This window comes from Rhinoderma darwinii, chromosome 4 (assembly GCF_050947455.1).
Source record: "Rhinoderma darwinii isolate aRhiDar2 chromosome 4, aRhiDar2.hap1, whole genome shotgun sequence".
NCBI lineage: Eukaryota > Metazoa > Chordata > Amphibia > Anura > Rhinodermatidae > Rhinoderma > Rhinoderma darwinii.
In genome coordinates this window covers 331,318,180-331,332,060 of record NC_134690.1, presented here as the reverse complement: position 1 = coordinate 331,332,060, position 13,881 = coordinate 331,318,180, and the positions used below count along the sequence as shown (strand labels likewise).

At 36.3% G+C, this 13,881-nt stretch overlaps 1 long non-coding RNA gene across 2 annotated transcripts in view; it reads left to right on the top strand.

The window, feature by feature from the left end:
• Positions 1 to 13,660, top strand: part of LOC142761246 (uncharacterized) — a 67,997-nt gene extending 54,337 nt beyond the window's left edge. For both annotated transcript variants that reach the window (XR_012883576.1, XR_012883577.1), the window contains one exon: positions 13,282 to 13,660. This is a non-coding gene — a long non-coding RNA (uncharacterized LOC142761246). The remainder of the gene's footprint in view (positions 1 to 13,281) is intronic.
• The last annotated feature ends 221 nt before the right edge of the window (positions 13,661 to 13,881 follow it).

Below are 13,881 nucleotides of genomic sequence, written 5' to 3'. Positions count from 1 at the left end.
TGGGGGGATGGGAATTGTGGGCTATGTTTTGAATGTAGAAGCCAGAAGAAAGTAGATCATATCTTTATGTCTTTGGGGCAACCAAGTACCTGTGGGCAATCAGAGCTCTATGGGAAATGGTGGCTGATATAGGTGAAAACGACAGACATGTGTATCTTCCTATTTTTTCTAACCACTGACTGTTTTTAAAGTTTTTATTTGTACAGGGGGTGTTATGTTTAATAGGACAAATTAGGATGAGAAAAATATTCTATAGGTTATGAGTAATGATGTGGAGGGTGTAATTTCTGGGGGGATGGATTGGGAATAGTGGGTTATGTTAGGAATGTAGAAATTGTGTCATTAGTCAGAAAAAAGTAGATCAAATCTTTAAGTCCTGGGGGCAACCAAGTACTTGTGCACAATCAGAGTTCTATGGAAAATGGTGGCCCCTATAGGTGAAAACAACGGAATTGAGTATACTCCTATTTTTTCTGACCACTGACTGTTATTATGTTTTTTTAAAGGGCTTCCTTATGAAAGGTTATTATTAGAGGAAGAGATATGTAGCGTTGGGAGATCATTGTAAGTGCGGATATTTTGCAATATAGGAAATATGGGAATAAATACTATGTTTGATAGGACAAAATATGGACTAACAAATATTATATCGGCTAAACATGATGTTATAAAGGGTGTCATTTCTGTGGGGCTTGGATGGGGAATGGTGTGTGTTGTTTTGAATGTAGAAATTGTGTCATTAGTCAGAAAAAAGTACATCAAATCTTTAAGACTTGGGGAAACCAAGTACCTGTGGGCAATCAGAGCTCTATGGGAAATGGTGGCTCCTATAGGTGAAAAAAACGGAATTGAGTATACTCCTATTTTTTCTGACTCTTCTTATTTGTTTGTTTTTTTAGATTTTATTTTATGAAAGGTTAATAATAGGGGAAGAGATATGTAGCATGGGGAGTTCATTGTAAAAGGGAATATCTTGTTATATAGGAAATATGGAAATAAATATTATGTTTGATAGGACAGAATATAAATTCACAGATATTCCATAGGTTAAACATGATGTTGGGGAGGGCGGAATTTTATTGAGAATTTTTTTTTAAGATTGATGGAGATCACTCTAACCCTTCCTTTTTCTTCTGACCACAAAATGTTTTTAATGTTTACATTTGTATAGGGTGTTATGTTTATTAGGACAAATTAGGATGGGACAAATATTCTATAGCTTATGAGTAATGATCTGGAGGTTGCAAATTCTGAGGGGATGGGAATTGTGGGTTATGTTTTGAATGCAGAAATTGTGCCATTAGCCAGAAGAAAGTAGATCAAATCTTTATGTCTTTGGGGCAACCAAGTACCTGTGGGCAATCAGAGTTCTATGGGAAATGGTGGCTCCTATAGGTGAAAGCAACAGATGTGTGTATCTTCCTACTTTTTCTGGCCACCGACTGTCTCTAATGTTTTTATTTGTACAGGGGGTGTTATGTTTAATAGGACAAATTAGGATGAGACAAATATTCCATAGGTTATGAGTAATGATGTGGAGGGTGTAATATCTGGGGGGATAGATTGGGAATAGTGGGCTATGTTAGGAGTATAGAAATTGTGTCATTAGTCAGAAAAAAGTAGATCAAATCTTTAAGTCCTGGGGGCAACCGAGTACTTGTGCACAATCAGAGCTCTATGAGAAATGGTGGCTCCTATAGGTGAAAACAACGGAATTGAGTATACTCCTATTTTTTCTGACCACTGACTCTTCTTATTTGTTTTTTTTTAGCGTTTATTTTATGAAAGGTTAATAATAGAGGAAGAGATATGTAGCATGGGGAGTTCATTGTAAAAGGGAATATTTTGTTATTCAGGAAATATGGAAAATAAATATTATGTTTGATAGGACAAAATATAAATTCACAGATATTCTATAGGCTAAGCATGACGTTGGGGAGGTCGGAATTTCTGGGGGATGGATGAGGTATTGAGTGTGATGTTTTAAATGTAGAAATTGTGTCATTAGTCAGAAAAAAGTAAATCAAATCTTTAAGTCCTGGGGGCAACCAAGTACTTGTGCACAATCAGAACTCTATGGGAAATGGTGGCGCCTATAGGTGAAAACAACGGAATTGAGTATACTCCTATTTTTTCTGACCACTGACTGTTATGTTTTTTTAGAGGGCTTCTTTATGAAAGGTTATTAATAGAGGAAGAGATATGTAGCGTTGGGAGATCATTGTAAGTGCAGATATTTTGCAATATAGGAAACATGGGAATAACTAATATGTTTGATAGGACAAAATATGGACTAACAAATATTATATCAGCTAAACATGATGTTGTAAAGGGTGTAATTTCTGGGGGGTGGATGGGGAATGGTGTGTGTTGTTTTGAATGTAGAAATTGTGTCATTAGTCAGAAAAAAATAGATCAAATCTTTAAGTCCTAGGGCAACCAAGTACCTGTGGGCAATCAGAGCTCTATGGGAAATGGTGGCTCCTATATGTGAAAGCAACAGATGTGTGTATCTTACTACTTTTTCTGACCACTGACTGTCTCTAATGTTTTTATTTGTACAGGGGGTGTTATGTTTAATAGGACAAATTAGGATGAGACAAATATTCCATAGGTTATGAGTAATGATGTGGAGGGTGTAATATCTGGGGGGATAGATTGGGAATAGTGGGCTATGTTAGGAGTATAGAAATTGTGTCATTAGTCAGAAAAAAGTAGATCAAATCTTTAAGTCCTGGGGGCAACCGAGTACTTGTGCACAATCAGAGCTCTATGAGAAATGGTGGCTCCTATAGGTGAAAACAACGGAATTGAGTATACTCCTATTTTTTCTGACCACTGACTCTTCTTATTTGTTTTTTTTTAGCGTTTATTTTATGAAAGGTTAATAATAGAGGAAGAGATATGTAGCATGGGGAGTTCATTGTAAAAGGGAATATTTTGTTATTCAGGAAATATGGAAAATAAATATTATGTTTGATAGGACAAAATATAAATTCACAGATATTCTATAGGCTAAGCATGACGTTGGGGAGGTCGGAATTTCTGGGGGATGGATGAGGTATTGAGTGTGATGTTTTAAATGTAGAAATTGTGTCATTAGTCAGAAAAAAGTAAATCAAATCTTTAAGTCCTGGGGGCAACCAAGTACTTGTGCACAATCAGAACTCTATGGGAAATGGTGGCGCCTATAGGTGAAAACAACGGAATTGAGTATACTCCTATTTTTTCTGACCACTGACTGTTATGTTTTTTTAGAGGGCTTCTTTATGAAAGGTTATTAATAGAGGAAGAGATATGTAGCGTTGGGAGATCATTGTAAGTGCAGATATTTTGCAATATAGGAAACATGGGAATAACTAATATGTTTGATAGGACAAAATATGGACTAACAAATATTATATCAGCTAAACATGATGTTGTAAAGGGTGTAATTTCTGGGGGGTGGATGGGGAATGGTGTGTGTTGTTTTGAATGTAGAAATTGTGTCATTAGTCAGAAAAAAATAGATCAAATCTTTAAGTCCTAGGGCAACCAAGTACCTGTGGGCAATCAGAGCTCTATGGGAAATGGTGGCTCCTATATGTGAAAGCAACAGATGTGTGTATCTTACTACTTTTTCTGACCACTGACTGTCTCTAATGTTTTTATTTGTACAGGGGGTGTTATGTTTCATAGGACAAATTAGGATGAGACAAATATTCTATAGATTATGTGTAATAATGATGTGGAGGGTGTAATTTCTGGGGGGATGGATTGGGAATAGTGGGTTATGTTAGGAATTTAGAAATTGTGTCATTAGTCAGAAAAAAGTAGATCAAATCTTTAAGTCCTGGGGCAACCAAGTACTTGTGCACAATCAGAGTTCTATGGAAAATGGTGGCCCCTATAGGTGAAAACAACGGAATTGAGTATACTCCTATTTTTTCTGACCACTGACTGTTATTATGTTTTTTTAAAGGGCTTCCTTATGAAAGGTTATTAATAGAGGAAGAGATATGTAGCGTTGGGAGATCATTGTAAGTGCGGATATTTTACAATATAGGAAACATGGGAATAACTACTATGTTTGATAGGACAAAATATGAACTAACAAATATTATATCAGCTAAACCTGATGTTGTAAAGGGTGTAATATCTGGGGGGTGGATGGGGAATGGTGTGTGTTGTTTTGAATGTAGAAATTGTGTCATTAGTCAGAAAAAAGTAGATCAAATCTTTAAGTCCTGGGGCAACCAAGTACCTGTGGGCAATCAGAGCTCTATGGGAAATGGTGGCTCCTGTAGGTGAAAGCAACGAATGTGTGTAAATTACTATTTTTTCTGACCACTGACTGTTTTTAATGTTTTTATTTGTACAGGGGGTGTTATGTTTCATAGGACAAATTAGGATGAGACAAATATTCTATAGATTATGTGTAATAATGATGTGGAGGGTGTATTTTCTGGGGGGATGGATTGGGAATAGTGGGTTATGTTAGGAATTTAGAAATTGTGTCATTAGTCAGAAAAAAGTAGATCAAATCTTTAAGTCCTGGGGGCAACCAAGTACTTGTGCACAATCAGAGTTCTATGGAAATGGTGGCCCCTATAGGTGAAAACAACGGAATTGAGTATACTCCTATTTTTTCTGACCACTGACTGTTATTATGTTTTTTTAAAGGGCTTCCTTATGAAAGGTTATTAATAGAGGAAGAGATATGTAGCGTTGGGAAATCATTGTAAGTGCAGATTTTTTGCAATATAGGAAATATGGGAATAAATACTATGTTTGATAGGACAAAATATGGACTAACAAATATTATATCGGCTAAACATGATGTTATAAAGGGTGTCATTTCTGTGGGGCTTGGATGGGGAATGGTGTGTGTTGTTTTGAATGTAGAAATTGTGTCATTAGTCAGAAAAAAGTAGATCAAATCTTTAAGTCCTGGGGCAACCAAGTACCTGTGGGCAATCAGAGCTCTATGGGAAAGGGTGGCTCCTATAGGTGAAAGCAACAGATGTGTGTATCTTTCTACTTTTTCTGACCACTGACTGTCTCTAATGTTTTTATTTGTACAGGGGGTGTTATGTTTAATAGGACAAATTAGGATGAGACAAATATTCTATAGGTTATGAGTAATGATGTGGAGGGTGTAATATCTGGGGGGATGGATTGGGAATAGTGGGCTATGTTAGGAGTATAGAAATTGTGTCATTAGTCAGAAAAAAGTAGATCAAATCTTTAAGTCCTGGGGGCAACCAAGTACTTGTGCACAATCAGAGCTCTATGAGAAATGGTGGCTCCTATAGGTGAAAACAACGGAATTGAGTATACTCCTATTTTTTCTGACCACTGACTCTTCTTATTTTTTTTTTTTTTATAGTTTATTTTATTAAAGGTTAATAATAGAGGAAGCGATATGTAGCATGGGGAGTTCATTGTAAAAGGGAATATTTTGTTATATAGGAAATATGGAAAATAAATATTATGTTTGATAGGACAAAATATAAATTCACAGATATTCTAAAGGTTAAGCATGATGTTGGGGATGGCGGAATTTCTGGGGGATGGATGAGGTATTGAGTGTGATGTTTTAAATGTAGAAATTGTGTCATTAGTCAGAAAAAAGTAAATCAAATCTTTAAGTCCTGGGGGAATCAAGTACCTGTGGGCAATCAGAGCTCTATGGGAAATGGTGGCTCCTGTAGGTGAAAGCAACGGATGTGTGTATCTTACTATTTTTTCTGACCACTGACTGTTTTTAATGTTTATATTTCTACAGGGGGTGTTATGTTTCATAGGACAAATTAGGATGAGACAAATATTCTATAGGTTATGTGTAATAATGTGGAGGGTGTAATTTCTGGGGGGATGGATTGGGAATAGTGGGTTATGTTAGGAATTTAGAAATTGTGTCATTAGTCAGAAAAAAGTAGATCAAATCTTTAAGTCCTGGGGGCAACCAAGTACTTGTGGGCAATCAGAGCTCTATGGTAAATGTTGGCCCCTATAGGTGAAAACAACGGAATTGAGTATACTCCTATTTTTTCTGACCACTGACTGGTATGTTTTTTTTAGAGGGCTTCCTTATGAAAGGTTATTAATAGAGGAAGAGATATGTAGCGTTGGGAGATCATTGTAAGTGCAGATATTTTGCAATATAGGAAATATGGGAATAAATACTATGTTTGATAGGACAAATTATGGACTAACAAATATTATATCAGCTAACAATGATGTTGTAAAGGGTGTAATTTCTGGGGGGTGGATGGGGAATGGTGTGTGTTGTTTTGAATGTAGAAATTGTGTCATTAGTCAGAAAAAAGTAGATCAAATCTTTAAGTCCTGGGGCAACCATGTACCTGTGGGCAATCAGAGCTCTATGGGAAATGGTGGCTCCTTTAGGTAAGCAACAGATGTGTGTATCTTCCTACTCTTTCTGAACACTGACTGTCTTTATTGTTTTTATTTGTACAGGAGGTGTTATGTTTAATAGGACAAATTAGGATGCGACAAATATTCTATAGGTTATGAGTAATGATGTGGAGTGTGTAATTTCTGGGGGGATGGATTGGGAATAGTGGGTTATGTTAGGAATTTAGAAATTGTGTCATTGGTCAGAAAAATGTAGATCAAATCTTTATGTCCTGCGGCAACCAAGTACCTGTGGGCAATCAGAGCTCTATGGGAAATGTTGGCTTCTATAGGTGAAAACGACGGATGTGTGTATCTTCCTATTTTTCTGACCACTGACTGTTTTTAATGTTTTTATTTCGATAGGGGTGTAATGTTTAATAGGACAAATTAAGATGTGACAAATATTCTATAGGTTATGAGTAATGATGTGGAGGGTGTCATTTCTGGTGGAATGAATGGAGAATTGAGTGTGATGTTTTAAATGTAGAAATTGTGTCAGTCAGAAAAAAGTAGATCAAATCTTTAAGTCCTGGGGCAATCAGGTGAAAACGGCAATCGTGTGTATCTTCCTATTTTTTCTGACCACTGACACTCATTAGGTGTTTTTTTTTAATAAAAGGTTATTAATAGAGGAAGAGATAATTAGCATGGGGAGATCATTGTAAATGGGGATATTTTGTATTATAGGAAATATAAGAATACATATTATGATTTATAGGACAAATATAAATTAACAGATATTCTATAGGTTAAAATAATGTTGGTGAGGGTATTGCACATGATTATGGCCCAATTTGGAGGAGCAGAGATTTTGTTGGCTTATCAGGTAAACCTGTGAAAAATAGTGAAGATTTAGCATCCCTATTCAGAACCTAAAAGCTACCTAAAAAGGCAGCCATTATAAAAGTCCAGGCGCACACAATGAAACAGTCACCTGAGGTCGTAGGTAACCGAATGGCAGATGAGGTTGCCAGAAGGCTTCAGATTATCTAGATTGTAACATGCCATAATCAAAAGACTGTTTGGGCCGGTATGTGCCTGATCCAGTTGGAGATGGGCGTCAAATTTCACGAAAGGAGAAAATACCACCTGTACCCAAAGGGGAGCTATTCCTAATCTTGGAGATAATTATAATCAAAGTGATCCTTCTATATACAGACAGGAAAGATATCATTGCCCCATGGGTAACAAGACTAGTGAACCATGGTGCCTTTTCAATAATTCCCTAAGGTTTGGGGAACTAGCAGATATGATGAAACATCATATGAGTGGCGCCTTTATGTTTCCAAATGATATCTATATATTCTGTGGTCAAATTGCTTATAAATGGATACCCATAGGAGTAGAAGGAACCTGTACATTAGCTAGACTCCAGCTACCCACATGGTTATGCGAAAATAATGATTTTCCTTACAGTAACATACCAAATCATATGTTGTTAAAGAGGGAAGCCAACCCAAGTAAGGCTAAGTCCCTAGTACATGTTTCCTGGCAAGAAAAGTTAGGCCTATCACTTACACTAGTAGGCACATAATATTGAAAATCTTGCTGACATATTACAAAATATGTTTATGATGCTTTAAATATAACTAGCACACTTATAGGTGAAAACGACAGACATGTGTATCTTCCTATTTTTTCTGACCACTGACTGTTTTTAATGTTTTTATTTGTACAGGGGTGTTATGTTTAATAGGACAAATAAGGATGAGACAAATATTCTATAGGTTATGAGTAATGATGTGGAGGGTGTAATTTCTGGGGGGATGGATTGGAAAATGGTAGCTCCTGTAGGTGAAAACGTTGGTCGTATGAATCTTCCTATTTTTTCTGACCACTGACAGTTTGAAAGGTTATTAATAGAGGAAGAGATATGTAGCATGGGGATATCATTGTAAGTGCGTATATTTTTCAATATAGGAAATATGGGAATAAATACTATGTTTGATATCACAAAAGATGGATTAACAAATATTCTATAGGTTAAACATGATTTTGCGGAGGGTGTCATTTCTGGTGGGATAGATGAGGAATTGTATGTGATATTTTGAATGTGGAAATTGTGTCATTAGTCAGAAAAAAGTAGATCAAATCTTTACGTCCTGGGGGAATCAAGTACCTGTGGGCAATTAGAGCTCTATGGGAAATTGTGGCTCCTATAGGTGAAAACGACGGACGTGTGTATCTTCCTATTTTTTCTGACCACTGACACTTAGTGAAACATTAGCAAACCTATTCAGAGCCTAACAGCTACCTAAAAAGGCAGCCATTATAAAAGTCCAGGCGCACACAATGAAACAGTCACCTGAGGTCGTAGGTAACCGAATGGCAGATGAGGTGGCCAGAAGGCTTCAGACTATCTAGGCTGTAACATGCCATATTCAAAAAAATGTTTGGGCCGGTATGTGCATGATCCAGTTGGAGATGTGCGTTAAATTTCACGAAAGGAGAAAATACCACCTATACCCAAAAGGGAGCTATTCCTAATCTTGGGGATAATTATAATCAAAATGATCCTTCTATATACAGACAGGAAAGATACCATTGCCCCATGGGTAACAAGACTAGTGAACCATGGTGCCTTTTCCATAATTCCCTAAGGTTTGGGGAACTGGCAGATTTGATGATACATCATATAAGTGGCATCTATATGCTTCCAAATTATATCTATGTATTATGTGGTCATATTGCCTATAAATGGATACCTATGGGAGCAAAACGAACCTGTACAATTGCTAGACTCCAGCTTCCCACATGGGTATGCGAAAATAATGATTTTCCTTACAGTGACATACCAAATCATATGTTGTTTATGAGGGAAGCCAACCCAAGTAAGGCTAAATCCCTAGTACATGTTTCCTGGCAAGAAAAGTTAGGCCTATCACTCATAATATTGAAAAGCTTGCTGACATATTGCAGAATATGTTTATGATGCTTTAAATATAACTAGCACACTTACCAGTCAGCTTATCTTAGTAACTAATCAGCATGCTTTGGTCCTGGACTATCGGATAACATCCCAAGGCGGTACGTGTCAGATAGTAGGCCCTGCCTGCTGCCATTATATAGAACCCTCTGGACTGTTGCAAGTCAAATGTGATATCAAGGCGAAGAGGGTTAAGGAAGAGTTCAAGAAAGTTAACTCTCAGGGTGACTGGAATTTCATATTGCCCGATTGGCTTAGTTGGCTAACAGCTAACTGGTTTAAGGGAATAGGTGCTTGGTTTTACGGAATATTACATGTAGCTTTGCAGCTATTTATTATAAGAATACTGATTTATCTTATTGTCAAACAAATTTTTATACTGATGACGAAGTCTTGTAATTGTTAGAAAAACCCAACACAGATTAAAGTTCCATGTGTAGAAAAAGGAGTAACATTGGGACATAAAATAACTTCTACATCCTTTCTCCCAGTAGCAGTTCCCATGCCTCGATGGATATGCGTCTACTGTGATGGATAGATCCCCTCTCAAGTTGACATATGTGTCCATTGTGGTGTTGTGAGGAAGGAATCAGATCATTAGGGATAAATTTGTGTGGCCAGGAACACTCCACTCTTAGGTAAATGATTTATAGATGATCTGTGGGAAAGGATCTCAAGGCAAGTTTGATGATCCCACTGTTTATATGGCTACCCGTATAATCCGTGATATACCACAGTTTCGACTATAACTCATGATAGGTAGATTCCCCAACTTAATGGCCACTATACTAGTTTAGGAAGGGATAGGAGGATCCAAGTTTTCACCTTCAGAGAATACCGGGTCCCATAGGGATAGAGTAGTTGGATGCAGTAAATTATTAAAATGATTTGTATAAATTGTTTAAATGATCAAAATAACTGCATTATATTCAATTAGATATGTATGAGATATGTATAAAAAAATGTTTGAACATTTCCATTCCCTTTCCCCATCATTTGAATACATGGAATTAAGATGACGTCATCTAGCAATCAAAACTAATAAATAGTTGATGTGTTTGAAAGGATTCTAGGAAGAAAGTCATTACCTTATATAGAAGTATTTTTGAATGCATGCATTTGTATACATGGCATTGGTTAATGTGTGTTAAGTGAAAGCGTGAACCTATAAATAAAGGATCCGTTCACAGCCATTTCAGATTTCTGTACATCAAACCATTGTATGTGAAATCTCTCTCGATCTGTCATTTTTGTGAATTTGAATTAATCCTGGACAAATTCTGTTATCTAGAAAAGATCACTCTAACACTTCCTATTTTTTCTGACCACTGACTGTCTCTAATGTTTTTATTTGTACAGGGGGTGTTATGTTTAATAGGACAAATTAGGATGTGACAAATATTCTATAGGTTATGAGTAATGATGTGGAGGGTGTAATTTCTGGGAGGATGGATTGGGAATTGTGGGCTATGTTTTGAATGTAGAAATTGTGTCATTAGCCAGAAGATAAGTAGATCAAATCTTTAAGTCCTGGGGGCATCCAAGTACCTGTGAGCAATCAGAGCTATATGGAAAATGGTTGCTCCTATAGGTAAAAACGACGGACATGTGTATCTTCCTATTTTTTCTGACCACTGACTGTTATTATGGTTTTTTTTAGAGGTTTTTTCGTTATGAAAGGTTATTTATTAATAGAGGAAGAGATATGTAGCGTTGGGAGATCATTGTAAGTGCGGATATTTCGCAATATGGGAAATATGGGAATAAGTACTATGTTTGATATGACAAAATATGGATTAACAATTATTCTATAGGTTAAACATGATGTTGGGGAGGGTGTCATTTGTGGTGGGATGGATGGGGAATTGTATGTAATGTTTTGAATGTTGAAATTGTGTCATTAGTCAGAAAAAGTAGTTCAAACTGGCGGCAACCAAGTACATATGACAAAATATGGTTTAACAAATATTCTATAGGTTAAACATGATGTTTCGGAGGGTGTCATTTCTGGTGGGATGGATGGGGAATTATATGTGATGTTTTGAATGTAGAAATTGTGTCATTACTCAGAAAAAAGTAGATCAAATCTTTAAGTCCTGGGGGGAACCAAGTACCTGTGGGCAATCAGAGCTCTATGGGAAATGGCGGCTCCTATATGTGAAAACGACGGACGTGAGTATCTTCCTATTTTTTCTGACCACTGACTGTTTTTAATGTTTTTATTTGTACAGGGGTGTTATGTTTAATAGGACAAATTAGGATGAGACAAATATTCTATAGATTATGAGTAATGATGTGGAGGGTGTAATTTCTGGTGGAATGGATTGGGAATCGTGGGTTATGTTTTGAATGTAGAAATTGTTTCATTAGTCAGAAAAAAGTAGATCAAATTTTTAAGTTCTGGGCAACCAAGTACCTGTGGGCAATCAGAGCTCTATGGGAAATGGTGGCTCCTGTAGGTGAAAAAGATGGACATGTGTATCTTCCTATTTTTTATGACCACTGATTGTTATTATGGGTTTTTTTTAGTTTGTTTTTTTTATGACAGGAAATTAATAGAGAAAGAGATATGTAGCATGGGGAGTACATTGTAAGTGCGGATATTTAGCAATATAGGAAATGTAGGAATAAATACTATGTTTAATATGACAAAATATTCTATAGGTTGAACATGTTGTTGCGGATGGTGTCGTTTCTAGTGGTATGGATGGGGAATTGTATGTGATGTTTTGAGTGTAAAAATTGTGTCATTAGTCAAAAAAAAGTACATCAAATCTTTAAGTCCTGAGGGCAACCAAGTACCTGTGGGTAATCAGAGCTATATGGAAAATGGTGGCTCCTGTAGGTGAAAACGTTGGTCGTTTGTTATCTTCCCATTTTTTCTCACCACTGACTGTTAATAGGTGTTTATTTAGAGGTTTTTTTTTAATGAAAGGTTATTAAAGGAGAAAGAGATATGTAGCATGGGGAGATCATTGTAAGTGCGGATATTTAGCAATATAGGAAATATGAGAATAAATATTATGTTTGCATAAATATTATGGAAATTGTGTCATTAGTCAGAAAAAGTAAATTAAATCTTTAAGTCCTGGGGCAACCAAGTACCTGTGGGCAATCAGAGCTCTATGTGAAATTGTGGATCCTATAGGTGAAAACGACGGACATGTGTATCTTCCTATTTTTCTGACCACTAACTGTTAATAGTTGTATTTTTGAGAGTCTATTTTATGAAAGGTTATTAATAGAGGAAGAGATATTTACAATATAGGAAATATGGGAATAAATATTATGTTTGATATGACAAAATATGGAATAACAGTGTTATAATGTTGTTGGGGAGGGTGTCATTTTTGGGGGGATGGATGGGAAATTGTGTGTGATGTTTTGAATGTGAAAATTGTGTCATTAGAAAAAAGTCGACCAAATCTTTACGTCCTGCGGGTAACCGAGTACCTGTCGAAAAACAGAGCACTATGGGAAATGGTGACCCCTATAGGTGAAAACGACGGTTGTGTGTATCTGCTTATTTTTTCTGACCACTGACTCTTATTATTATTATTATATATTGTTTTTTATATGTGTGTTTTCTTTAATAAGAGATTCTTAATGGATAGTGTCATTTCTGTCAGTGAATGGGGAATTGTGTGTAAGCTTAAAATTTTGGAATTGCATCTTTGGTCAGAAAACATAGGTTAAATTTTTTAAGCCTAGGGGACGAAAAAGTACCTGCAAATATAGTTTTACTATGAAGTGTGCTCCTATAAAGTAAAACAATAGCCTTGTTTTTCTGCTAATGTCCTCTGACAACAGATTGCTATTGTCTTTTATTTAAGTGATGTTGTCCATGTTTTAATCTTGTGTTTGTCTCTAAAAACATCTTATTTTGTTACGCTGTTATGTTTATATGATTATGTATGTTTGAACAATATTTTTTGTATCTCTTTTTTTGCGAGCTCTTCCTACGTATGATAGAAGCTGCCACTTGAATCATCTGTTGTTTCAATGAGAGCTGTCATTTGAATTTGAGAGGAGGATAGCGTGGAACAGATCTAAATTCGGATAGTCAAGCAACTGAATGTACATTCAGAAGTATTCGCCGTGTCAAGTTTGCAACCCTTCATAAATACTTTTAGCCAGAGTCGCTATAAAAATATTCCTCAACATGTGCTGTCTACTGGAATAAAGATGATCATAATTTTAAATCTAGAAATGCATATGGCTTACTCTTGTATAACTGGTTAGTATTGCCTTTATTGGCATTAATTGCTATGGTACAATCTTCATATTTTGTAAGTACAATAAAGAAGAAGAAGTGGGGTTTGGTATTTTTAATCTGGTCTTTTTTTCCGTGGTTCTTTACCTGAAGGTTGCACCAAATTCAGAGATGGGATTTTCTGAAAGGATTATGACTTCCAAGGAATTTCGTTCACTGTGGGCAGTCGTAGCTATGAGTGTGAGGAGAACAAGTGCCTTTGAGAAGGACGCCAAGACGGAGCAATGGAGCACTGTGTACTAAGTGTGGAGGAGACCCTGGATATACTAGTCCTTCTCAA